Below are 24,993 nucleotides of genomic sequence, written 5' to 3'. Positions count from 1 at the left end.
AAAATTCCGGAAGGCAAAAGACTTTGGAATGCAACCGAGAATCAACTACCCAGCAAAACTGAACATCCTCTTCCAAGGGAAAAGATGGGCTTTCAATGAAACAGGGGAATTTCAAATGTTTCTGTTGAAAAGACCAGAGCTGAACAGAAAGTTTGATCTTCAAATACAGGACTCAGGTGAAGCATAGAGTGGATGAGAAGGGTCAATTATGTGAGATTTAATGGTGATGAACTGTGTGTGTTCCTGCATGGAAAGATACTATTCATATGAACCTTCTCATTTAATAGAGCAGTTAGAAAGAGAATATATAGATAGAATACAGGAGGGAGCTGAATATGAAGGTATAATATAATGTAAAAATGGAGTCAATGGGTGCAAAGGAAATATACTGGGAGAAATGGAGAGGTAGAATAGGCTAAGATTGTTGGGAACCGTTGTAAATTATTATTATCATCACCTGGTATCTTTGAGCATCACAAAATTGTTTTCCTAAGTACCACAGGAGTGGGTGTGGATTAGAGACTGGAAAGGTATTTAAGCACTTTTATTCTGGTAAATAAATGGAGCACTTGGAGATCTTGATAGAGTATTTGTCTCCTTTGTAATCCTTGTCTCCTGCTCCTCCAATGCTCTCCTGGGGAAGATTGAGAGAATCCAGGAAGTGGGACTTGAAATAAGATATTTCATGTAAAAGATTCAAGAAATAGTTTTTGCAATGGTGTGGAAGGTAATAGGGGAGAAGACAGTCAGATATAACACATTTTCTTTTTTACTTTTTTGCAAGGTGCTGGAGTTGGGTGGCCTGTCCAGGGCCACGGGGTCATGTGGTTGCTGGGTTTCTGGGGTGGCATATGGTCTTGGAGCCTCTTGGTCCCAGGAACAGTGCTCTGTCCACTGTGCCACTCAGCTGCCCCATCTGAAGAGGAACAGAGTGAAAGGAGAGAGAAAATATAATAAATGGGAGTGGGGAGGAATGGATGGAAGGAATTATAGTCAGCAACAGCAACTGTGGAAAAATATGGAAGTAACTTCTCAGATGGACTTATGATAAAGGATGCCATCCACCCCAGAGACAGAGCTGATGGTATCAGAACACAGAATGAAGCACATTATTTTTCCTCTTTCTTTCACTTTATTTCTAGTGATTTTTTTTATTCTTGTAGGGGAGGAGGGGTGATTATATTTACTCTTAAAACAAGATTATTTTAGTAATGTGGAAATAAATAAAAATGTAAGTTAAAATCAAAAACCAAAAATAAGGTAAAAAAAGAATATAACATGACAAGACTGAATGTTAAAGTACTGAGGTTAAAAAAAGAGACAAAAGACAGTTTCTGCCCTCAAGGAGATTACTATTTAATGGGGAAGACAATAAGCCAAGAAATATGTTCAGAGAAACTATATACAATGTAAATAAGAATTACTTAGGAAAGAGAAGAAACAAAAATTAAGAGGAGTTGGGAAGGTTTCCTATAGTAGAAAAAGGGGATTTTAATTAGATTAGAGGAAATCAGAGAAGCCATTTGAGAGAAGAGAAGGGTGAGTATTGTAGGTGTGGAAGACAGTGAGAGAAAATGCCTACAGCCTTGAGATAGAGACTTTAATATCAAAAAGAGTATTTTTATTTTGATCCTGGAGGTGATGAGGGAACCCTGAATTTATGGAGTGGGCAGCTAACATAAACATACCTGTGCTTTAGGAAAATCACATGGATCACTCGTACCATCTACTGCCTTCCTTCCTGTACATGCATGTGCTGTTGAAGAAAGATAGAAAAAGTCATGCAACTGTTCTGATTGATATACTACAAAAATTATATTATACAGCCTGAATTAAGCTCTCACTGCTCCTAGGCATTCCCATCAAAAATACTTTATCAAGTAGCTACACCATTTTTCAGAGGCTCCTTCAAACAGTTTCATGATTTCTCAAATTTCCCCCATCCTTCCAGGCTGAGAACTTTGTCTCATATCTTACAAAAAAATAGAGTCTCTTTTCCATGAGCTCCCCTTTTTCCTTACTTATTTCTCTTAACATCACTCATATAGTTTTCTACAAATATCTAGGATATCTCCTCAATCTAATCCATCTTTCATTAATTCACCAAAATAAATAAACAAACAAATAAATAAAATAAAGCCCTGATTTATGGTATTTACCAGTTTCATAAATATAAATGCTCATGTCAAAAATTTAACCTTGTCTGTGATCTTGTGTCACTCTTCTTTCTCCTTGGTTTTAGTTTTCTTACATGCAAAAAGTAAAGGATTGGGCTAGTACGTATGAAGAAAGATGCTCTCTGGCTCCAAAGAAAGAACTGATAAGTAGAATTATTTATAGAATAATTTTGCATTTCTAAATTTATATCTGTCTATTCATAGCTATTTATGTCTCATAGCAGCTATCTCTAGGATAGAAGGGGAGGGGAAGAGGGAAGAAAAATTTTTAAATTACTGAGAATTTTGTTGTATATTTGAAAGGAATAGCAAGTTGTGCATAGCAGATTTGCAATTTCATGTGCAATCATCTTTTTTATTATTTTTTATTATACTATGTTATGGAAATGCTTGTTTTACTCCATAAATTAAAAATATTTTTTAAAATTACATAGTAAAAACAAAATACCTTCTTGTCTCAGCAAATTTTTCCCAGTCAAAATTCCCCTTTTTCTTCATAGTGGAGATTTCAGTGGGGCTAATAGTTTAATCCACTCAAAGTATTTACATTTTAAAAGCAAATGCTTATTAAAATAAAGGAATAACTGTGAAAAAGCAGTATCATCTATTTATTTGGGCTGGGGCAGATGAGGGGCAAGGGGAATGGTGGGGTTGTCATTCTGATTTATCTCAGCTAACAACTGCCTGTAATGCTATCTCAGAATTTTAAAAATACAATATTTCAGAGATAAGAGGTCAAGAGAGTTTGCCTTGGTCAAACAGGTAGATTAAGAAAACTCTTCACAAAACAACTCACTAATACAGCTTTTCTTAAAGTCTTTCACTGAGAAAGATTTTAATGCCTCCTGAGGCATCTTATATCAATTGTGCAATAGTTCAAACTATTAAGAATTTTCTTGACAACAAACATAGATCTGCATTTGTCAATGCTACCAACTTTTTCCTAGTTCATTCTTCTGGTCCTTAAAAAAGAAAAGAAAGAAAGGGGCAGTTAGGTGGCGTAGTGGATAAAGAAGCAGCCTTGGAGTCAAGAGTACCCGGGTTCAAATCTGTTTTCAGACACTTAATAATTACCTAGCTGTGTGGCCTTGGGCAAGCCACTTAACCCCATTTTCCTTGCAAAAACCTAAAAAAAAAAAGAAGCAAAAAAGCAAGAAAATGGTGCAAATCCTCTTCCAGTGACAGAACTTTAAATAACTAGACAGCTATTATGTGCTCCCAAGTCTTTTCTTTCTTAGGGTACAATATTTCCAGTTGCTTCACTATTCTGATTGCCCCTCTATGGATGGTCTTATTTCATTTTTCTTAAATTATTGGTTCCACAATGTTTCCATAAATCTCCAAAGCTCTACTTATGAGGTTGAATGACAAGTAAAAGAAGTTTATATTAGGGATTGATCTTTTATTAAAATTCTTAGGATATGTCCAAGGCTCAATAAACATTTAACTCAATGTTTCTAACCCACTTTTTACCCTAGCTCTTTAAACTGTTAGCTTATTCACTGTTATACTATGTACTACTTATACTGTTGAATATGAGTTATGCAAGTGGTAGATGCTCAATAAATCCTTATTCCTCTAGGTGATACAGATAAACTTATGGCTTTAAAAGTCCAACATGGCAATATTACATCATTTCCCTGTGTCCTACTTCAATTCTACATACATTTATAATAATAAACAGTTTAGTATACTCCATGAACAATATTAAAGGTGGAGAGAATGTCTTCATTATTCTAGTCTAGCAATAATCAGACAAAATCCAAAAAAATTTGAGAGCAGGAGGGAGTGAGGTGGGGTGGCAAGAATAGTGATCAGTACATGCTGGATTAGTTCAGTTTCCAGTGTCTATGTAGATATTGTTGATGTTTGTACCTCCATAATATTGGGGTTTGGCACTGGAAATCTGAGAAAGAATACATGAGACATGAGGCTCTCTCCCAGACAAGTTGGCATTTTATAGGGCACCATGCTGGCACAGTGGGCTGAGAGTTGGGAGATACTCTGGTACTCTAAGAGGAATCTAACATGTTTTCATTTTATATAAGGAAAGTGGAGAAAAGAAGAAAAGAAATGATCTCAGACAAATAGTTGTCTGTTTGAAAGTGGCTCAGAAGTTGGCACAGACCTAGTTGAATTATAATACATGGGCAAGTAGGTAGTGCAGTGGATAGACCACCAGCCCCAGAGTCAAGAGTACCTGAGTTCAAATCAGACCTCAGACACTTACTAATTGCCTATCTGTGTGGCCTTGGGCAAGTCACTTAACCCCATTTGCCTTGCAAAAACAAAAAAAAGGTATTATAACACATGCTTGTAAAAAGGCTGTTGAATATCAAAAAAGAGACTGGTTGGGGGCGGTTAGGTGGCCTAGTGGATTAGTGGATCAAGCACTGGCCCTGGAGTCAGGAGTAATTGGGTTCAAATCCAGTCTCAGACACTAACCCTGTTTGCCTTATGAAAACCTAAAAAAAAAAAAAGGGACTGGTAGACAGACCTTTGCATAAGGTTAAAGAGTAAAGATATCTTTAAGTAGTAGGTATTGGTAAGAAACAAACAGAAGACAGAAAGGCCTTGGGTAAGAGGCAGAGAGAGGATTGTAGGGTCATAGTTAGAATTCCTGAATCTAGCCAGGACTGGGGAAGGACATTCAGAGCAGATCTGAATGTCAGGGAGAGGACTCCTTAATTGGGACCCCATCAATATCAACCACCTACAACAGATTTAATTTCTTTTATATTATAATGGAATCTGAATATCAGAGTCTGCTTGCAAGCTAATAGAAAACTGATTTTTTTTTTCTAAGATATGGTTTCTGACCTCTGTTGGTGATGAATGATAGTGACCATGATGTAGAGAAAACTGGGCATGGGAGTGATGAGATCAGTTGGAGACAAACTTTGTAAATCTTTTGTTTGCATAATAAAGGGAATTTTTGTTTATCTTCTAATTTAGGCCACACCTGAGGGTATGACCTTCAACCTGATTAGATGATGGGGTAGCCAGAGAATACATATCCTGGAAGATCACCCAAAAAAGACCCCTCCCCAAGGGACAAAATCTCCAATGAGGGTCTTGGGCCATTCCCAGGTCACTACCCCCTCCCAGGGACTCTGGGAAAGGAGTGAGGGAGAAGGAGGGAGGGGCTTGACTCTCTTTGACCTTCCAGTCTCCTGTGGAACCCTGGCCAGCTGGCCTGGCCAAAATTCAATTAGCAATCCATGTAGTCTTCTCTTAAAACTCTTTCTAATTTTTCTATCCCTTTCTTAATATGCTGTAACTTCCTTTAATAAGTATCTATTTTCTTTCCAAAAACCTGCATTCCCAAGTCTGAGTCATGATTCCTTGTGGGGCAGAACTGAACCCAAGAAACAAATCAGCAGCTATGACTATGCTTCTCTTTACACAAATAAAGCATAATTGAAAAAGCCCAAATGAACATAAAAATTATAGGATAAAGCATCTTTTTAATTGCATGAAATTTTCCAGAATAGAATTAAACAGGTCTAAAACACTACTTTGGAGGAAGACCTGTGGGCTTTTTAACTTTCCTGCTAACCATAAATTCTTCAGGTTTATCCATGGTTACACTCCTTAAACATGAATAGGGAAAGATCACTGCTAGAATAATAATTATAATAATTGTCATAATTATGATAATGACTGATTTTTAAACAATGATTTATGGTTATCATTTTATATATTTTCCATTTGATTCTTAAAGTGTTCTTTTGAGGTCGATAGAGCAAGGCAGATATTATCCCCCATTTTTACCCAAGAGTCAGTGTGTTGCCAGAGAAATGTGCATTGCCATTTAAGATTGAGAGTTGTTGGAAGCAAAGGAATTCACATTTAGCCCTGGAGCTGCAATAGCTCAGGATTTATTTTAAGTTGTCAAATTCACAGATTATGCTAGTAAATGGCTTGAGGAAAGGATGAATATCAAAGTTTTAAGCAAGACTGCTTGAAAGTAAGGGAGGAAGGAGATAAGCCTATAGTTCTTCAAAGGAGGCCAGGAACACATGGCTCTGTCTTAGAGTAAGAAAAACAGCATGTACATCTTAGAGAGGGAAGGAAGGAAAAAGAGCTTCTCTTTCGGGTTCCTTGACTTAAACTCACTTCCATTGGACAAGGGTGGTGCTTGGGGAGTAGTTTAGCACCTGCCATATGCGGGGGGTGGGGGGGGGGCCTCTAAGGAGTGACCAAGACAGCACTCATAGAGCATGGGCAATGCAAGGACCAACAGTCCTTCCTGTCTCAAAGTGCATGACCTCCAAAGTCCAACCTATCATCTCCTGTAGAAGATGACTTTTGCTTCCATGCCAACTTTGGCCAAAGTCAGAGTGAAAGTCAAGAAGTATTTTACATGATTTTAACAGTGCAAAAGATTGCAAAATTTTGTTTCCAAATATATTATTTCCTATGTCCATATTCCTGGCATCAAGTGTGTTTGTTCAAAGTCCCACAGTTAACCAAATTCAAGTTTTTTTGACTCCAAACCAGTATTGTTTCTGCCCTGGAATGGAATGTCTATACTATTTGCCACAGCTCCAAGCTATGAAAATCCCTCATGGAAAAGAACCCCTAGCCCTAGGCAAAATTGTGAAGCAGGGAGCCCAGGCATATAGTTCATCACAACTTGGTACTTGGACCAAAGGGGTTTCAGAGTAACATACAAGCAGAGGTACAATCTGTTCTGAAATCAGTTAATCTGTTCTCTAAAGAACAGATTGTCCTTGTCCCTAAGGGTATGATTAGAAAAGGCAGTGCCCTGAAAGAGGGAGCCATAGCTATGAAATCCAGAGTACATTAGTTACTATAAGGTAATTCCTCCCCTCCCCCAGAAAAGAAGCTAGACTCCCCACCATCACCATCACCACCTCCCTTTGACTGAAGCCCCATTTGCCCTCTACTGGTTATGATTCTAGTTCAGTCAGGTATATAAGGAGATGCAAATCCCAAATAAGGGTTTTTTTTTTAAATTTAACTGACTAAACACCTTTATTAGGGACAAGTTCAGTAAATGTCACCTTCTATAATGGAAGTCAAATAGAATCAACACAAAATGGATGTGAATAGCCAGCCTCTCAGGAAAATGAAAGGTGTTGGACCAGATTATTTCTAAGGTCCTTTCCAATTCAAATATTATGTTATTTAACCTAGCAGGAGAAATTTGTAAATGAGACTAAAGTGACTAAGTTGTTTCCCCAAACTCTCTTAAAATACGAGTAATTTAAAACAAACTATAGTTTGATCAACTGTTAATAGGCTGGTCATGAAATGATAAAATAATGATAGTCCAATAGTGAATATTAAAAGAGAAGAATAAGATATTAAAGAATATTATGCAACTAAAAAGATAGAAAAAGAACAAATTAAAGATCCCCAATTAAATGCCAAATTAGAAATTCTGAAAATCAGGGGAGAGATTAATAAAATTGAAAGCAAAAAAAAAAACATTGATCTCAAAAATAAAACTGAAGCCCCATTTGGTTTTATGAAAAAGCCAATAAAATAGACAAAACTTTAGTTAATCTGATTTAAAAAAGAAAAAAAGATAACCAAATCACCAGTATCACAAATGAAAAGGGTGAACTAATCACAATGAGGAAGAAATTAAAGAGATAATTCAGAGCTACTTTGCCAAACTGTATGCCCAGATTAACAGAAGAGGAAATAAATTACTTAAATAACCGATTTTAGAAGAAGAAATTGAAGAAACCATCAATAAACTCCCTAAGAAAAAGTCTCCAGGTCTAGATTGATTTACAAGCGAATTCTATGAAACGTTTAAGGAACAATTAATTCTTATTCTACATAAACTATCTTTAAAAATAGGATGAGTTCTGCCAAAGTCTTTTTATGACACCAACATGGTGCTGATACCCAAACCAGGAAGAACTAAAACAGACAAAGAAAATTATAGATTAATCTCTCTAATGAATATTGAAGCAAAACTCTTAATTAAAATTTTAACAATGAGACTACAACAAATTATCAGGGTCAGGTAGGATTTATACCAGGGAGACAGGGATGGTTCAATATTAGGAAAATACTCAACATAATTGAACATATCAATAGCAAAACCAACAGAAATCATATGATTATCTCAATGGATGCTGAAAAAGCCTTTGATAAAATACAACATCCATTCCTATTAAAAACACTAGAAAGTTTAGCAATAAATGGAGTTTTCCTTAAAATAATAAATAGCCTCTACCTAAAACCATCAGCAAATATTATATGTATTGGGAATAAACTTGCAGCATTTCCAATAAAATAATAGGTGAAGCAAGGCTGCCCGTTATCACCATTACTATTCAATATAGCATTAGAAATGCGAGCTATAGCAATAAGAGAAGAAAAAGAAATTGAAGAAATAAGAATTGACAATGAGGAAACAAAGCTTTCACCCTTTGCAGATTATATGATGCTATACTTAGAGAACCTGAGAAAATCATTTTAAAAATTCCTTGAAATAATAAATTCAGCAAAGTACAGGATATAAAATAAACCCACATAAATCACCATCATTTCTATATATGAACAATAAAGCCAAAAAGCAAAAGATAGAAAGAGAAATTCCATTTAAAGTAACTCTAGACAACATCAAATACTTGGGAATCTGCCTCCTAAAACAAACCCAGAAACTTTATGAACACAATTATAAAGCACTTCTCATTCAAATAAAATAAGATCTAAATAATTGGGAAAATGTCAGTTGCTCATGGTTAGGTCGAGCTTATATAACAAAAATGACAATTCTACCCAAATTAAATTACTTATACAGTGCCATACCAATCAAACTACCAAAAAGCTACTTCACTGAGCTAGGAAAAAATAGTAACAAAATTCATATGGAGCAACAAAAGGTCAAGAATAGTAAGGGAAATGATAGGAAAAAAAAGTAAAGTGGCCTAGCTCTACCAGATCTAAAACTATACTATAAAGTGGCAGTCATAAAAACTGCCTAATGCTGATTAAGAAATACAGTAATGGATCAGTGGATTAGGATAGGTTCAAAAGAAACCGCAGTAAATGACCACAGCAATCTACTGTTTGACAGACCCAAAGACATCAGCTTCTGGGATAAGAATTCATTATTTGACAAAAATTGTTGGGAAAAACTGAAAAATAATATGGCAAAAACTAGAAATAGACCCACATCTCACACCCTATACCAAAATAAGGTCAAAATGGCTACAGGACTTAGACATAAAGGGTGACACCATAGATAAATTAATAGATCAAGAAATACTCTGTCTAATAGATCTATGGAAAGGGGATAAATTTATGACCAAACAAGAATTAGAGTTATTAGATTATGAACTGCAAAATGAATGATTTTGACTGTATCATATTAAAAGTTTTTGCACTAATAAAATCAATGCTGCCAAAATTAGAAGGAAAGCAGAATGCTGGAAAACATCCTTCACAACTAGGAGATCTGATAAAGGTCTCATTTCTAAAATATATAGAGAACTGCATCAAATTTATAAGGTTGCAAGTCATTCCCCAATTGACAAATGGTCAAAGGATATGAATAGACAGTTTTCAAATAAAGAAATTAAAACTATATGTAATCATATAAAAAAAGTTCCAAATAATTACTGATTAGAGAGATTCAAATTAAAACAATGATGAGGTATCACCCCATACTTATCAGATTAGCCAAGATGAGAAAAAGGGAAAAATGATCAGTGTTAAAGAGATTGTGGGAGGATTGGGACATTGCAGGTGGAGTTGTGAATGGATCCTACCAATGAGAAAGAAAAATGTTCATTCCCTTTGACTCAGCAATTCCAATTCTAGGTCTATAATCAGAAGAAATTATTAAAAAATGGGAAAAGTCCTATATGTTCTAAGGTATTCATAGTAGTTCTTTTCATAGAGGCAAAAAATTGAAAATTGAGGGGATGCCCATCAATTGGGGAATGGTTAAACAAATTATGGTACATGAATAGTATGGAATATCATTGTTCTTTAAGAAACCATAGATGGCTGGACTCTAGAGAAGCATGGAATGACTTGCAGGATCTGATGCTGAGTGAAGAGAGCAGAACCAAGAGAGCAATGTACACATTAATAACATTGTGAGATGATCAATCCTGATGGATGCAGCTACTCTCAACAGTTCAGAGAGCTAGAACAACCATATTAGACCAGCTATGGACAGTGTTATCCCCATCCAGAGGAAGCAAAATGAAACAAAACAAAACATTAAAAAAAAAAAAGAAAAACCAACCCTTCAGAATCTGATGAACACTTTATAAAAATTATTTCTTACATATCTCTTTCCCTTAATCCTAATTCCTCATACTGCAAATGACTAATATTTAAATACGTTTATCAAAAATATGAATGTACAATTCCAAACTGACTGTTGCTGAGGGGAAGGGGGTGGGAAGGAAGAATGGAAGGAAATTTTGTAACTTAAAAATATACATGTTCATATGGATGAAAATAAATATAAAAAAGATATTAAATAATATGTCAGTTTTTCTTCAGCATTGTCTAATAGAGACACAAAATCTTTGGATTATTCTAGTCTCAAGAAAAGTATATTTAATAGTAATATGAATTCATATTTATATGCCATTGTTTGACTTACTAAGGACCTTTCTCATAACCCTGTGAGGTGGATAGCACATTGTTAATTCCATTTTAATAGATGGGGAAGATGGTGCCATGGATAGAGTGAGATCTGAAGTTAAGAAGACTCATCTTCATGAGTTCAAATGTGGCCTCTTACTAGCTGGGTAATCCTGGACAAGTCATTTAATATTGTTTACTTCAGTTCCTCAATAATAAAATGAGTTGTAGAAGGAAATGATAAACCATACCAGTATCTTTGCCAAGAAACCCCCAAATAGTGTCATAAAGAGTTGTCATGACTGAAAAAGACACAACATAGAGATAAAGGACTAACCTACAATCATTGAACTAGGAAGTAATAGAGCCAGGGTCTGAATTGAGGAACCATGGAACAGTGGAAAGCAATTGCATTTAGAATCAGAAAACCTAGGTTAAAAATCTAAATTCTGTGGGCGGCTAGGTGGTACAGTAGATAGAGCACTGGCCCTGGAGTCAAAAGTACCTGAGTTCAAATCCAGCCTCAGACAGTTAATAATTATCTAGTTGTGTGGCCTTGGGCAAGTCACTTAATCCCATTGCCTTGCAAAAAAAAAAACTAAAAAAAAAAATCCAGATTCTGTTATTTGCTTCCAGCTTCACCTTAGACAAGTATTTCTAAGGTCTAATTTCTTCATATATAAAAGGAGAAGGTTGCACCAGATGGTCTTTTGGGGTCACTGCCAGTCCTAAATTCATAAGACCTGAACTTTGGATACAGTGCTCTTTCTACTTGAGAGTGGAGGAGGAGGTGCCATGGGGGAGGTATCTTTGGCACTGATCAAGTGGAGGAGTAGGTGCCATGGGGGGAGGTAACATTGGCACTCATTAAGTTATCATAACTGGAATGAGCTATTTCACAAATCCATCCAGTTCCCTCTGCTCTGATTTCATGCTTACCAAACAAACTTCTTTTCACTAAATTGTTTTCTCCCAAGGCCAGGAAAAAAAGGTATTTGGGATAAAGGAAATTATCATTTCATTCAAAAGAAACATATATACCATTGAAAATATGCCTTGACAATTCTGTTTATAATAAATCAGCTTCTATGTAGTGTGCATCACAACGCTTTGTTCATTTCTGGTTTAACTGACAAAAATCAGTCCATCCTTTATTCCACTGGGGAGAGGAAATGCTAAGAGAAGGTGCATTCATCTCTTCTCCCTAAGGTGACAGCTACCAAACTAAGTTGAAATAAATTGCCTAGTTTGTGACCCTGGACAAGTCACTTAACCCTGTTTGCTTCAATTTCCTCACCCTAAAATGAACAGAAGGAAATGTCAAATTACCCTAGTATCTTTGCTAAGAAAACCCCAAAAAGGGGTCATGAAAAATCAATCACAAATGAAAAACGACTGAACAGTGGTCATGCCTTTCCACTCAAACCTCTAGTCTTCTTTTCTTCTTGATTAGGATACTCTTTACCAGCCTTGTTTTCCTGTGAATAGTCTAGCTTATCAGAGTATTTCTTAAATTGTCACAGAACTGCACACAATATTCTAGATGAAGTCTGACAAGGGCATAGTTCAGGGGGACCATTGCCTTTCTATGCCTTGAAGCTTTACCCTCTTAATTAAGTCAAAGATTTCATTAGTTTGGGGTTTGTTTGTTTATTTTTTGATTGCCATATCACACTGCTAATTTATATCGATCTTGAATTCACTAAATTCTCAAGGTCTTTTTTTCAGAACAATAGCTATCTATCTCTCCTCCTTATACTTTCTGATTAACTCAAGTATAAGACTTTACATTTATCACTATTGTAATTATTAGATTATTAGATTGAATCCAATGCTCTAGCCTGTCAAAACTCTTTTTTTGGACCTTGACTGTCATCTACTATATGGATCTTTGTATCATCTATAAATTTGATGAACGTACCAAATGGTTAAAAAATGTTTAACAGTACAAGACCAAGGATAGAACCCCAAGGGAGAAATTTTGCCATGTTTACAATGAATTATTGACAGCTACTTTTGAGTGTTTATCCTCCCAGCTCTTAATTGATATTACTATCTTATCATTTCATAAATTAAAAACTACATAAATGAAAATTACATGATACAAAAATGTTAATTGTGCAAATTTATTTGGGGGGAGGGGACTGATAGAATAAAAAATAAGAGAAAAAAAGTCTAGCACCCAAACCTCAAGATTCTTTGTGAAATATAAGTGATCCAAACTTATATTCTTTTGGACAGAACATTCACATGTTAGGGAATAACTCTCATGTGGACAGAGAGGAGGATGAAGATGTTTCAATCTCATTCATCTCCAGAGTCTCATAAAGTTCATTATGATTCAAATGGAGTTACTAGACTATGCCTTTAAACCAAGATGATGCAGTGGATAGAGCACTGGTCTTGGAGTCAGGAGGACAGGAGTTTGATTCTAGTCTCAAACAGTTGACTTCTTACTAGCCATATGAACTTGGGCAAGTCACTTACTCCTGATTGCCTGGCATCCAGGCATCCCTGATTCATACCTAGCCAGATGGCACTAGAGGAGAAAGTGAGGCTGGTGACTTAGCACAGCACCCTCTCACTCAATCCAATTCATGTGTTTGTCAGGGCATCACCTCCCTAATGTTATGACCTTCTTTGAAAATGAAGGGCAAAACATTATACCCTGACTTTTACAAATTGGCCAAACCTTACTTGTTCACTTGAATATATATTCTCTGCTTCTCATACTAATTTTGTCCTAACAACATCAAGAAAATACAATCAGCCAGCACCACATCATTCATACATGGGACCATCAATTTTAGCAAATGGAGAAGTTGTAAATATGTGAATAAGTTCTTTTTACCTTAGCAGTATACTTTTCAGTGATGTACACATTGAGAATGAGGTTGACACATGCATTGTCAGAGCTAACTCAGTCTTTTGGTAGACTCCAAAAATGGCAAATTACCCCCAGTATTTTTGCTAAGAAAACCCCAAAAAGGGGTCATGAAAAATCAAACACAAATGAAAAATGTCTGAACAATGATCATGCCATTAGATTATCAAACTGAAGATCTACAGAGATCATTGTTGTATGTCTGTAAAACCTGAATAGTATACCAGTACCATACCAGGAAATTAATCACTCCCATTTGAATTGTCTTAGGACAGAGTCCTTGGAAAGATCAGATACCAAACACTGAGGTCCTTTCTCAAATTAAATTGCCAAGCATTCAAACTCTACTTCAAAGAGTGCAACTCAGAAGGGAAGTTCACACTGTCTTAATGTCAAGCATATATTTGTCTTAAAGATTATTTTATAGAGGAATTTACATGGGGTAAAAGTTCACCTGGCAGTAGGAAAAAAATACAAGAACACACAAGTTCTCTCTTAAGAATTTGGGAATTGATTGAATGCTATGGGAGATATTGGCACCAGACCACTCAACATGGCATGCCCTCATCAGAGAAGATGCTGTGCTCTATTATCAAAGCAGAATTGAAGTAGCTTAAAAGAAATGCACATTGTGAAAATTTAGACAATGCACCCAAATGTTCATATGAGTTATTTGTGCCTGACCTGTGGTAGAGCATTCTGAGTTCATATTGGTCTGATCAGCCACAGTAGAACACTGTAACTTGGCTCTTAAGATAATGATATCATTTTGGTCCTCTGCAAGGATGAAGCATAGGTGCATAGATGGCTCAGAGTGACTGTAAATAGCATTTGTTTCTCTTTTGGACAGAAACTCTTAAGTGTCCCCTCCCAAACTTAATCTTTTTTGAAGGCAAACTCAGTCATCTTTTGCCTCAATTCTTATCTAGCCATTAGCTGATGGATTGGCATTGCCTCAGACAAACTGAGACCAGAGAAAGACCTTCACTTAAAATGGTCAAGCTCAACCATTGTATCCAGGGCCATCACCAGTTGTCTTGACTTAAGTCATGTCACTGAACTTAGATGACTGTGGAGGAGAGATTGAGGTTGATGAATAACAACAATCATTTAATTCAAATTACTTTATCTTTTCCACAAAAATAGTATGAAAATTTTTAGTGAAAAATTTACTAAAATCTTGGCAAACAAAATTCATGGCATTCTCTTCATTTCCTAATTAAGTAGTTTTGTCAAAAAAATTAATAAGGGTAGTCTGACCTGACCTGTTCTTAATGAACCCTTGCTGCCTACTTGTCATCACCATTTCCTTTCCTCCATATTTTCCAACAATCATTTTATGATCTGTTGGGAACCATTGTATATGGGAATACTGTAAATTATCATCACCTGGTGCCTTTGAGCATCAGAAACTTGTTTTGCTATGTGCCATGGGTGTGGGAGTGGATTAGAGACTGGAAAGGTATTTAGTTCACCAAACGGGTGTTTTGGTGAATAAATAGAGCACTTGGAGATCTTGATGGAGTGCTTGTCCCCTTTATAATCCTTGTCTCCCACCCCTCCAATGCTTGCCTGGGGAGGATTGAAGGAGTCCAGTAGTGGGACTCTAGGGGTGGCTAGGTGGTGCAGTGGATAGAGCACCAGCTCTGGAAATCAGGAATATCTGACTTCAAATCCAGCCTCAGACACTTAATAATTACCTAGCTGTGTGGCCTTGGGCAAGCAACTTAACCCCATTACCTTGCCAAAAAAAAAAAAAAACCTTATAAAAAAAAGAAATGGAACTCTGCAATGATCCATTCTAAAATTTTCCCATAAATTGAAGTTAAACTCATTAGCTTATAACTTGCATGCTCTTATCGTTCCTTGATATAATAAGACATTTTTCCTTCTCTAAGCTGGTAACACATGTCTTTTTTATTTTTCATATTCTTTCTAATAACATTGACATTTTCTCAACAATCACAACTGCTTATTTTTTCACAACCTAAGTATGCAATTATGGCAGATAAAATGAATTCCTCAAAGAAGTCAAGTGCTCTTTTTCTCCCATTATTTAGGTTATCAACTTTCTATTAGTTATTTTGGTTCTTACCACCTTGATTATTTAAGTAACCAGCTCCATATTAGTCAAGTTTTGCTCATGTTTGTTGTACATTTCTAATGGAAAGATATTTTGCAGAGTAAATAGAAACAAAATTAAAATTCAGCAAGCCCTAATTTTTTTTTATAGTCAGTCATTATCCCATCGATTTAATGGGAAAGTCTATTTTATTTTTTATTTTCCTTTTACTCCCAATATAGCTAAAAATAAACAAGAATCTACTTTACTGTTTCTACCCTCCTTCACCAGTCTCAATTTATTTTACAGTTTATTATTCCTGAGACTTTTTATAGATCCAAGCTACACTCTTACATTCATTCTCTTTTGCCTGACCTTGTTTTATCTTCTGTAATTTTTTTAAAAATTGAAGACGGTTGGTGAGTTCCTTGTGGAATCACATCATTGTCTTTTCATTTTTTCTCCTACTGAAATTATTTCTCTTTATGTCTTCAGAATTTCATTCTTGAGCATCATCCATCCTTCTTGAACTAACTTCATCTGAAGAATTTTATTCTGAGGGATCACACATATTTTTTTCTGAATCCTTTGAAATATGCTTTCCAAAAATCAAGGATATATATGAATTACCTCTCCTCTATCATAAAATCTAGAATGGAGTGATCCTACCCCCCATCCCAAACTATCAGTGAGAGATCCACATGTGAATTCTTCTTGTTGATTCTTCAGTCATTTAAAAGATAAAATTATCATAAGTAAAGAAAGTTTGAAGAAAAAAAAGAGCTCCAATAGATGTGTTGATAATTGAGTAAACAGAATAAATAGAATTCACTGCAATTTCAGCCTTGTGATGTTTCCAAAATCTATTCTTTCCTTCTTTCCAAGTAGTCTGTAATGACAGGTAATCTTTCAATGACAAAATCATTTCTGTTTCTCCTTCCATTAATCTTCACCCAAATATTCTCAGTCATGTTTCCCTACCTCTGCTTCCTGGATTTCTTCATATGAGCATATCTTCTTAATATACAACTCTATCCTACTTCCTTTTTATCATATTTCTTTTAAATAAGGTATTCCCATTTGGAGTCAGAATCCAGTCATGGCTTTAATCTGAATAATCTGTGGTATCAAATTGGCCCCATGAGTAAGGATTCCACTCCCAGAAAGGCTATGATATGAGTGATGAGCCAACAAAGTAGACTTAAGAGAGACAAGAATGTGGAAAACAAGTAATAACAAGAAAGTAATTTCATAGAACAAAGAACAGGAATGTCAAAAGGAAAAGAGTATCCAGGAAGAACATGTGGTTAAAAGTCAAAAGTTGCAGAAAGATCAAGAAATGTTTGACCTGAAAAAAGACCAGATTTTATAATTAAAAGATAATTGGTAAACTTTGGAGATAGCAGTTTCAGTTGAGAAACGAAATTGGAAGCCAGATTGCCAAGAGCTGAGCAATGAGTCAGAGGAGAAGAATTGTCAGCAACAAGTATATAGCTTACTTTTTCTAAGTGTCTGATTAAAAATGGAAGAATAAATAGGACAATAACTTGAGGGACTGGGGAGGAGGGATCTACTGAAGATTATTTAAAGATGAGGATATTTGGGCATGTTTGAAATCAGTTGTTAGCTAGTAGATAGCTATTAATAGGATTTCAACTAGTTTTTTACTCGAAAATCTCCTACAATAGAAAAAGAACCTCTTCATGGGGCTGATGAGTGGCAGAGTAGATGGAGTACATGGAGTTTATATTCAGTCTCAGATATTCAATCAATCCAATTTGCCTCATTTTCCTTATTGGTATTACTGGACTGCACATGTATATCATTTTTTTGCCTTCTGAATGGAGGGGAAGGAGAGATGGGAGGGGGAGAGAATTTGAAATTCGATTAAAAATGTTAAAAATTATTTTACATGTAATTGGAAAAATAAATATTGAGTAAACAGGAAAAAAAAACAACTAAAAGCTTAGTGCCAAAGGTGGGATTCAATCCTGTGTTATTCTTATTCAAGGCCCAAAACAATATTCATTATATTACCTGAGTCTTCATCATCTGAAGCTCACTTGTAAACTTTTTAGGGTGAGATGCCTTTCACTGTTGTTTTTTAACTTCAGTCCTCTCTAGCAGCTGACACAGAATGCTGACTCTGTTTCTCTCTGTGTCTCTCTCTGTGTCTCTCTGTCTCTGTCTCTCTGACTTTCTGTCTCTCTCCATCTCTCTGTCTCTCTGTCTGTATATCTCTGTCTCTCTGTCTCTTTCTCTGTCTCTGTCTCTCTGTCTCTTTCTCTTTCTCTTTCTCTTTCTCTGTCTCTGTCTCTGTCTCTCTCTGTTTCTCTGTCACACAAAGAATATTCCTGCTTTCAGGGAGCTCACAGTATAATGAAAAGTCATCAGCATGCAAACAACTATGTACAAATATATGTGTGTGTGTGTGTGTGTGTGTGTGTGTGTGTGTGTGTGTGTATAACTGGAGATAAATCTCAGAGGAAAGAAATTTAGGTTACCTATGTGACCTTGGCCAAATCATTCCTTGGTCTCAATTTCCTTATTTGTAAAAATAAAGGAGGTTGGTTAAATGGCCTCTGAGGTCTTTTTCAGCACCTTATTTATGATTTTATGAAGGTTCTCCATGAAATAGAGTCACCTCATCACCATAATAATAATGTTGACCCATCCGATGTATTTTCCTTCCCAAGTATTCTGGGAGCTATCCTCATTTGAACTTCAACTAGAAGGTAAGGATAATTACATCATTTTCCAGATATGGAAACTGGAAGAGGCTGTGACTTGTCCAAGTCAGTTTTGTTTCTATACTGCTACTAAAACTTTTGACTTTTTAAAGTGTTTTCATCATCTCCATTGCCTGTACAACAGTTATCTGAGGTAAGCAAAGCCAATGTTTTTATCTCAATCCAGGAATGTGGCTGGTGAATGGTTAATCTTAGAAGGACCTATTTTTAGACTTCTACATTATTAACATTTTCTCCATCACTTTCTTAGCCCTTATCTAAGATTGTCAAAGAGATCTTTGCACTAGAACAAGCTGATCTGGTTCCACACTAGTCATCTTGATTTCACAACTTTCAAAAACTTTCATATCTTTCATGAAGCTGCCTTTCCCCTTCATCCTATCTGGAAGCAAACTCTAATTCCAACCCTCTATTTCACTTTTCCATCTTCAGTTTCTTACTAACTGTGTGACATTGGATAAATTGACTTAAACAAATTGCCTTTACCTTCACAAGATCCTCCTAAGGAAGAGATCGATTAATTACTTTTATTGCATTTCTAAAACATATTTCACCCACCCATCCTACCCACCTCTCAAGGTAAACTCAAATGTAATTTCTTTCTGCTAATATTGAAACTTTTAGAAAGTCTTTTCAAAAGAATGATGATGATATCATTGTTCTAATTGAATCACTGTTCTTATTGGATCTAAGACTTTTTTTTAAATTTTTATTAGCTTCCTTAGAGCTCTTTACTGTCAAAAAGGTAGAGAGAAGGGTGGTGATTACTGACCACTAATGGACACTGCCTAGAAATTAACAAAAAATAACCCCTTGTATTACAAACATATGTTGATGAGGTTTTTAGGTGAAGGTAGAATTTAATCAACTCATTGTGTAGCAAGTAAATAAATGAGCTTGGATTCCTTAGTCTAACCTTGTTGTCTTTCAATAACTGATTAAGTGCATATTAATGGAGGGTAGAATCTGATCATACAAAAATCTTCCCTTGGATGCATTACCTCTAATCCTCTACAATGAAATATCTTCCCTCTCTATAAACTGATGACTATGTGGCTATTGTCTGCTCAGCTCCACCACCATGTCTCCTGGAAGTTCCACCAAGGATTCCTAGGTTGCCTGAAGACATTTGCTGCATTCTGGAATGTAGCCAGGGAGAGGTAAATTCAATCCATTGTCAAGAAGCATTTATGAAGTGTCTACTCTAAAGCAAGAAGCATTGATGAAGTGTCTACTCTAAACCAAGATGCTAAATCCTGAGAAAATAAACAAAGTCCAAACACTTTTATTCTCTGAGGGAACTTACTAGCTACCATACTTCTCCATATATAAGATGTACCATTTTGGGAAAAATTGGGGGTCTAAAAAACTGGGAACATCTTATATAGTAGTTGAAGATTTTTTTCTTGCATTTCCTGCTTTTTCATGCTTGTTTTCTTTGTGCTCAGTGTTTCACATTTGTTACCAGTATATTAGGTTATGTTTTGCCATGTTCTGCCCAGAAATGATTCAGAAAAGATTTTCATATAGTGAATTTGAGTTCACAGTGATCCAGTTTGCAAAAGTGAATGGAAATTGTGCTGCTTAAAGTCAGTTTGATCCTCCTCCAACTGAGAAAACAATCCAAGACTGGCTATGGGAAGAAGTAACCTACTGAAAACACCCCAGCAGAAGAAGGCAATGAAAGGCAAGTCAGCAAAATGGTCTTATGTAGAGAGGGAATTGAAGAGAAGGATTGAAAAGCAAAGGGTCATTGGAATTCTTGTGTCCACAAAGATGGTTCAGCATGAGACCAGAAGAATTGCTGATGAAAAAGAAGTTACTAATTTCAAAGGATGACACAATTGGTGCTTCAGGTTCATTGAAAGGGAATGGACTAAGCATTTGTCCATGTACCAGACTTGCCCAAAGATGCCTGAAAGTTATGAGCAGTCCTTAAATTTCATGATAAAAACTAAGGTATGTCTTATACATGGGGAAATACGCTAATATGTAAAGAGCTATGTACAAAAATACTAAAGAGGACTTCAGTAAGCTTCTTGTAGAAGGTGGGATTTCTTTTCTGAGATTTAAAGGAAGCCAAGAAATGCAGAGATTGAGTGGGAAAAAGTTACAAGCTCGGAGGACAGTCATTAAAAATGCTTATAATCAGGAAATGGATCTCTTCCTTAGGAGGATCTTGTGAAGATAAAGGCAATGTGTTTAAGTCAATTTATTCAATGTCACAGAGTTATATCTGCACCTAGGAGTAAGATTTTCATCACTATCAAGAATTGGAACCCTATTAGAAAGAATACATTTAGGCTGAAGACATAAATGTTCGTGATATGTCTATGACTTTGATGGGATGATGTAAAAAATATATTTCATCAAAAAGGAAGGACAGTAAAGAGACAGGAGAAAGGGGGAGGTTAAATGGGGTAAATTACATTGCTTGAAGAGGTGCAAAGGACCTATTGCAATAGAGGGGAATGAGGGAGGAGTGAGAACCATCTAAATTTTATTTTCATTCATTGGATTTAGCTCAAAGAGGGATTACTCAGTTGAGTTCAGAAATTTATATTATCTTTCAAGTATTAGAAAGGGAAGGGGGAGGAGAGAAGGAGAAGCTGATAGAAGGGAAGAGAGGAAGAAGGGGAAAAGGGAAAGGGAAATAAAAGAGAGTGGGGTAGATCTAAGTAGATAAACACAATGAGGAAGGTGATATTCAAAAATAAAATACTGGGGAGGAAGGATAAAGTGAAAGAAGGGGGAAATTACAAATCAGAGAAGAAGATAGAATTGAGGGCAATAAAGAGTTAGTAATTACAATTTTGAATGTAAATGAGATGAACTCTCCCATAAAATGAAAACAGCTAGAAGAGTGGATTAAAAAAACAGAATTACACAATACACTGCTTACAAGAAACACATTTGAAGTAGAGAGATACATATAGAGTAAAGGTAAAAAAGCTGGAGCAGAATATATTGTGCTTCAGCTAAAGTGAAAAAAGCAGAGATAGCAGTTCTTAGCCCAGACAAAATAGGTGCAAAAATAGATCTCATTAAAAGAGATAAGGAAGGAAACCATATCCTCTTAAAAGGTACCATAGACAATGAAGTAAATTTAATACTAAATGTATATGCACCAAGTGGTATAACATCCAAATTCTTAGAGGAGAAGCCAAATGAGTTACAGGAAGGCATAGACACCAAACTCTACTGGTGGGGGAGCTCAACCTCCCTCTCTCAGAATTAGACAAATCTAACCATAAAATAAACAAGAAGGAGATAAGGAGGCAAATAGAATGTTAGAAAACTTAGATATGATAGACCTCTGGAAATAATTGAATGAGGATAGAAAGGAATATACATTTTTTTCTGTGGTACATGTCAGTACACAATAATTGACCATGTTTTAGGGCACAAAAACCTCATAATCAAATGCTGAAAGGTGCAAATATTGAATGAATGTTTTTTAGACCATGATGCAAAAAAATTATATGCAATAAAGATCCATGGAGAGATAGATCTAAAACTAATTGGAAACTAAATAACCTAATTTTAATGAATAAGTGGATCAAACAACAAATCAAAGAAAGAATTAATGATTTCATCCAAGACAATGACAAGAACAAGACAATATGTCAAAACTTAAGGGATACAACAAAAGCAATTATTAGGAGATCCATCTCTAAATACACAGATAAAATAGAGAAAGAGATCAATGAACAGAGCATGTAACTAAAAAAGTTAGAGAGAGATCAAATTAAAAATCCCCAATTAAGTACCAAATAAGGAATTCTGAAAATTAAAAGTGAAATTAATAAAATAGAAAGCAATAAAGTTATTGAACTAATAAATAAATCAAAGAATTAGTTTTATGAAAAAGCCAATAAAATAGATAAACCTTTGGTTAATTTGATTTAAAAAAAGAAAACCAAACTACTAGTATCCAAAACAAAAAAAAAAGATGAATTCACCACCAATGAGGAGGAAATTAAAGTAACAATTCAGAACTATTTTGCTAAACTATATGCCAATAAATTTGATAATCTAGGTGAAATGAATATTTGCATTCTGAGTGAATATTTACAAAAATATTGTGTAAGTTAAAAAAAGAAGAAATTAAATACTATAACCCTATCTCAGAAAAAAGAAATTCAACAAGAATCATGAGTGAATTCTACCAGTCCTTCAAAGAACAATTGGTTCCAAATCTATATAAACTATTTGAAAAAATATGTGAAGATAGAACTTTACTAAATTCTTCTAGGACACCAATATGGTATTGATTCCTAAATCAGAAAGAGTCAAAACAATGAAAGAAAGTTATAGACCAATTTCCTAATGAATACAGATTCAAAAATTTTAAATAAAATATTAACAAAGAGATTCAACAAACTATCACTATGATAATACATTATGAGATCCAAAAGAATTTATACCAGGAATGCAAGGTTGGTTCAATATTATGAAAACTATCATTGACCATATCAATAACAAATCTAACAGAAATCATAAGATTATTTAAAAAGATGCTGAAAAACCTTTTGATAAATACAGCAGCCATTCTTACTAAAAACACTAGAGAGTGTAGGAATAAATGGATTCTTTCTTAAAATGATAAATAGTATTTATCTTATGTAAAAGCAATAAATTAGAAGCATTCCCATCAGGACCATTGGTGAAACTAGGATGCCTGTTATCACCACTGTTATTCAATATTCTATTAGAAATGTTAACTTTAGCAATAAGAGAAGAAAAAGAAATTGAAGGGATTAGAATCAGTAATGAAGAAATAAACTCTCACTCTTCGCAGATGACATGATAGTATTTCCAGAGAACCCTAGAAAATCATCTAAAAACTACTGGTAGCAATTAAATGCTTAAGCAAAGTCACAGGATATAAAATAAACTCTGAGAAATCCTTAGCATTTCTTTGTATTACCAACAGGCTAAAGCAACAAAAGATAGAAAGCAAAATCCCATTTAAAATAACTTCAGACAACATGAAATACTTGGAAGTCTATTTGTCAAGGCAGACTCAGAAATTTTAGGAAAACAACCATAAAACACTTTTCACACAAAGAAAATCAAATCTAAATAACTAGGCAAATATCAGTTGCTCATGGATAGGCCAAGCTAATATATTAAAAGTGACAATTCTGCCTAAATTATATTATTTATTTAGCACCATACTAATTTAACTTCCAAAAAATTACTTTTAGTGAGCTAAAAATATAGTAATTAAATTCATATGGAGGAACAAAAGTTTAAGAATATCAAAGGGAATTAGTGAAAAATGTAAAGAAAGGCAGCCTAGTCATACTAGATCTAAAATTATATTATAAAGCATCAGTCATCAAAACTGTCTGGCACTGGCTAAGATATAGAGTGATGGATCAGTGGAATAGATAAGGTGCAAAAGAGACAGCAGGAAATGATAATAGTAATCTGCTCTTTGATAAATTCAAAGATTCCAATTTCTGGGATGAGAACTCTTTCTCTGATAAAAAAAACCACTAAAAAAAATGGAAGATAGTATGACAAAAGCTAAGAATAGACCGTAATTTCACATCCTATAACAAAATAAGGTCAAAATGGGTGCAGAATTTTGACAAAAAAGATAATATTATAAGTCAATTAGGAGAACAAGAAATATTTTACCTGTCAGATATATAGAAAGGTGTGCAGTTTATGACTAAAGTAGAGGTAGAGAGCATCAGAAAAAACAAACTGGATGATTTTGATTGTATTAAATTGAAAAATTTTTGCACAAACAAAATCACTGCAACCAAGATTAAAACAAATATAGTAAATTGGGAAACAATTTTGACAAGTAGTGTTTCTGACAAAGGACTCACTTCTAAAATATATAGAGAACTGAGTCAAATTAATAAAAAAACAAACAAACAAGTCATTCCCCAATTAATAAATGGTAAAAGGTGATGGAAAGGCAATTCTCAGGCAAAGAAATCAAAGTTATCCATAGAATAATTGCTGTAAATCTAAATGATTAGAGAAATGCATATTAAAGCAATTCCTCACACTTCTCAGATTGGTCAATATGACTAGAAAGGATAATGTCAATGTTGGAGGGGATGTGGGCGAATGAATTTCAGAAAAGCCTGCAAAGACTTGCATGAATTGATGCTGAGTGAAATGAGCAGAACCAGATGAACATTATACACATTGACAACAGCATGGGGTGGTTTCAATGGCACAATACCATCTATATCCAGATAAGATATTGTGGAGTTTAAATGAAGACCAAAGTTTATTATATTCAAGTTTAAAAAGTTGTCTTGTGTATCATGTAATTTTGTTATCTCTGATGTTTTCTTTCTTCCTTTTAAATCTGATTCTTCTCTCACAATGCTTTCAATTTTGATCTGTATTTAGTTTGGCTACAAATGTAGAACCTATAGAGGATTGCTTTCTTTTGGGGGTTGGACGGAGAGAAAGGAGGAAGGGAGAAAAATTGCAAAACTCAAAATCTTGCAACAAAAAATGATTGGTTAAAAGCTACTATTGCATGCAGCTGAA

General features: G+C 35.0%; 1 long non-coding RNA gene across 2 annotated transcripts in view; it reads right to left on the bottom strand.

The window, feature by feature from the left end:
* Window positions 1–332: 332 nt before the first annotated feature.
* LOC141514840 (uncharacterized) overlaps window positions 333–24,993 on the bottom strand; it is a 139,558-nt gene continuing 114,897 nt past the window's right edge. For both annotated transcript variants that reach the window (XR_012476127.1, XR_012476128.1), the window contains exons 3-4: window positions 1,689–1,756; window positions 333–916 (exon numbers count right to left, since the gene is read on the bottom strand). This is a non-coding gene — a long non-coding RNA (uncharacterized LOC141514840). The remainder of the gene's footprint in view (window positions 917–1,688; window positions 1,757–24,993) is intronic.

The sequence above is a fragment of the Macrotis lagotis genome, chromosome 1 (genome assembly GCF_037893015.1).
Source record: "Macrotis lagotis isolate mMagLag1 chromosome 1, bilby.v1.9.chrom.fasta, whole genome shotgun sequence".
In the NCBI taxonomy this organism is placed as follows: domain Eukaryota; kingdom Metazoa; phylum Chordata; class Mammalia; order Peramelemorphia; family Peramelidae; genus Macrotis; species Macrotis lagotis.
The sequence above is the reverse complement of the archived record's forward strand: the minus strand, read 5'-3'. Positions and strand labels throughout refer to the sequence as shown.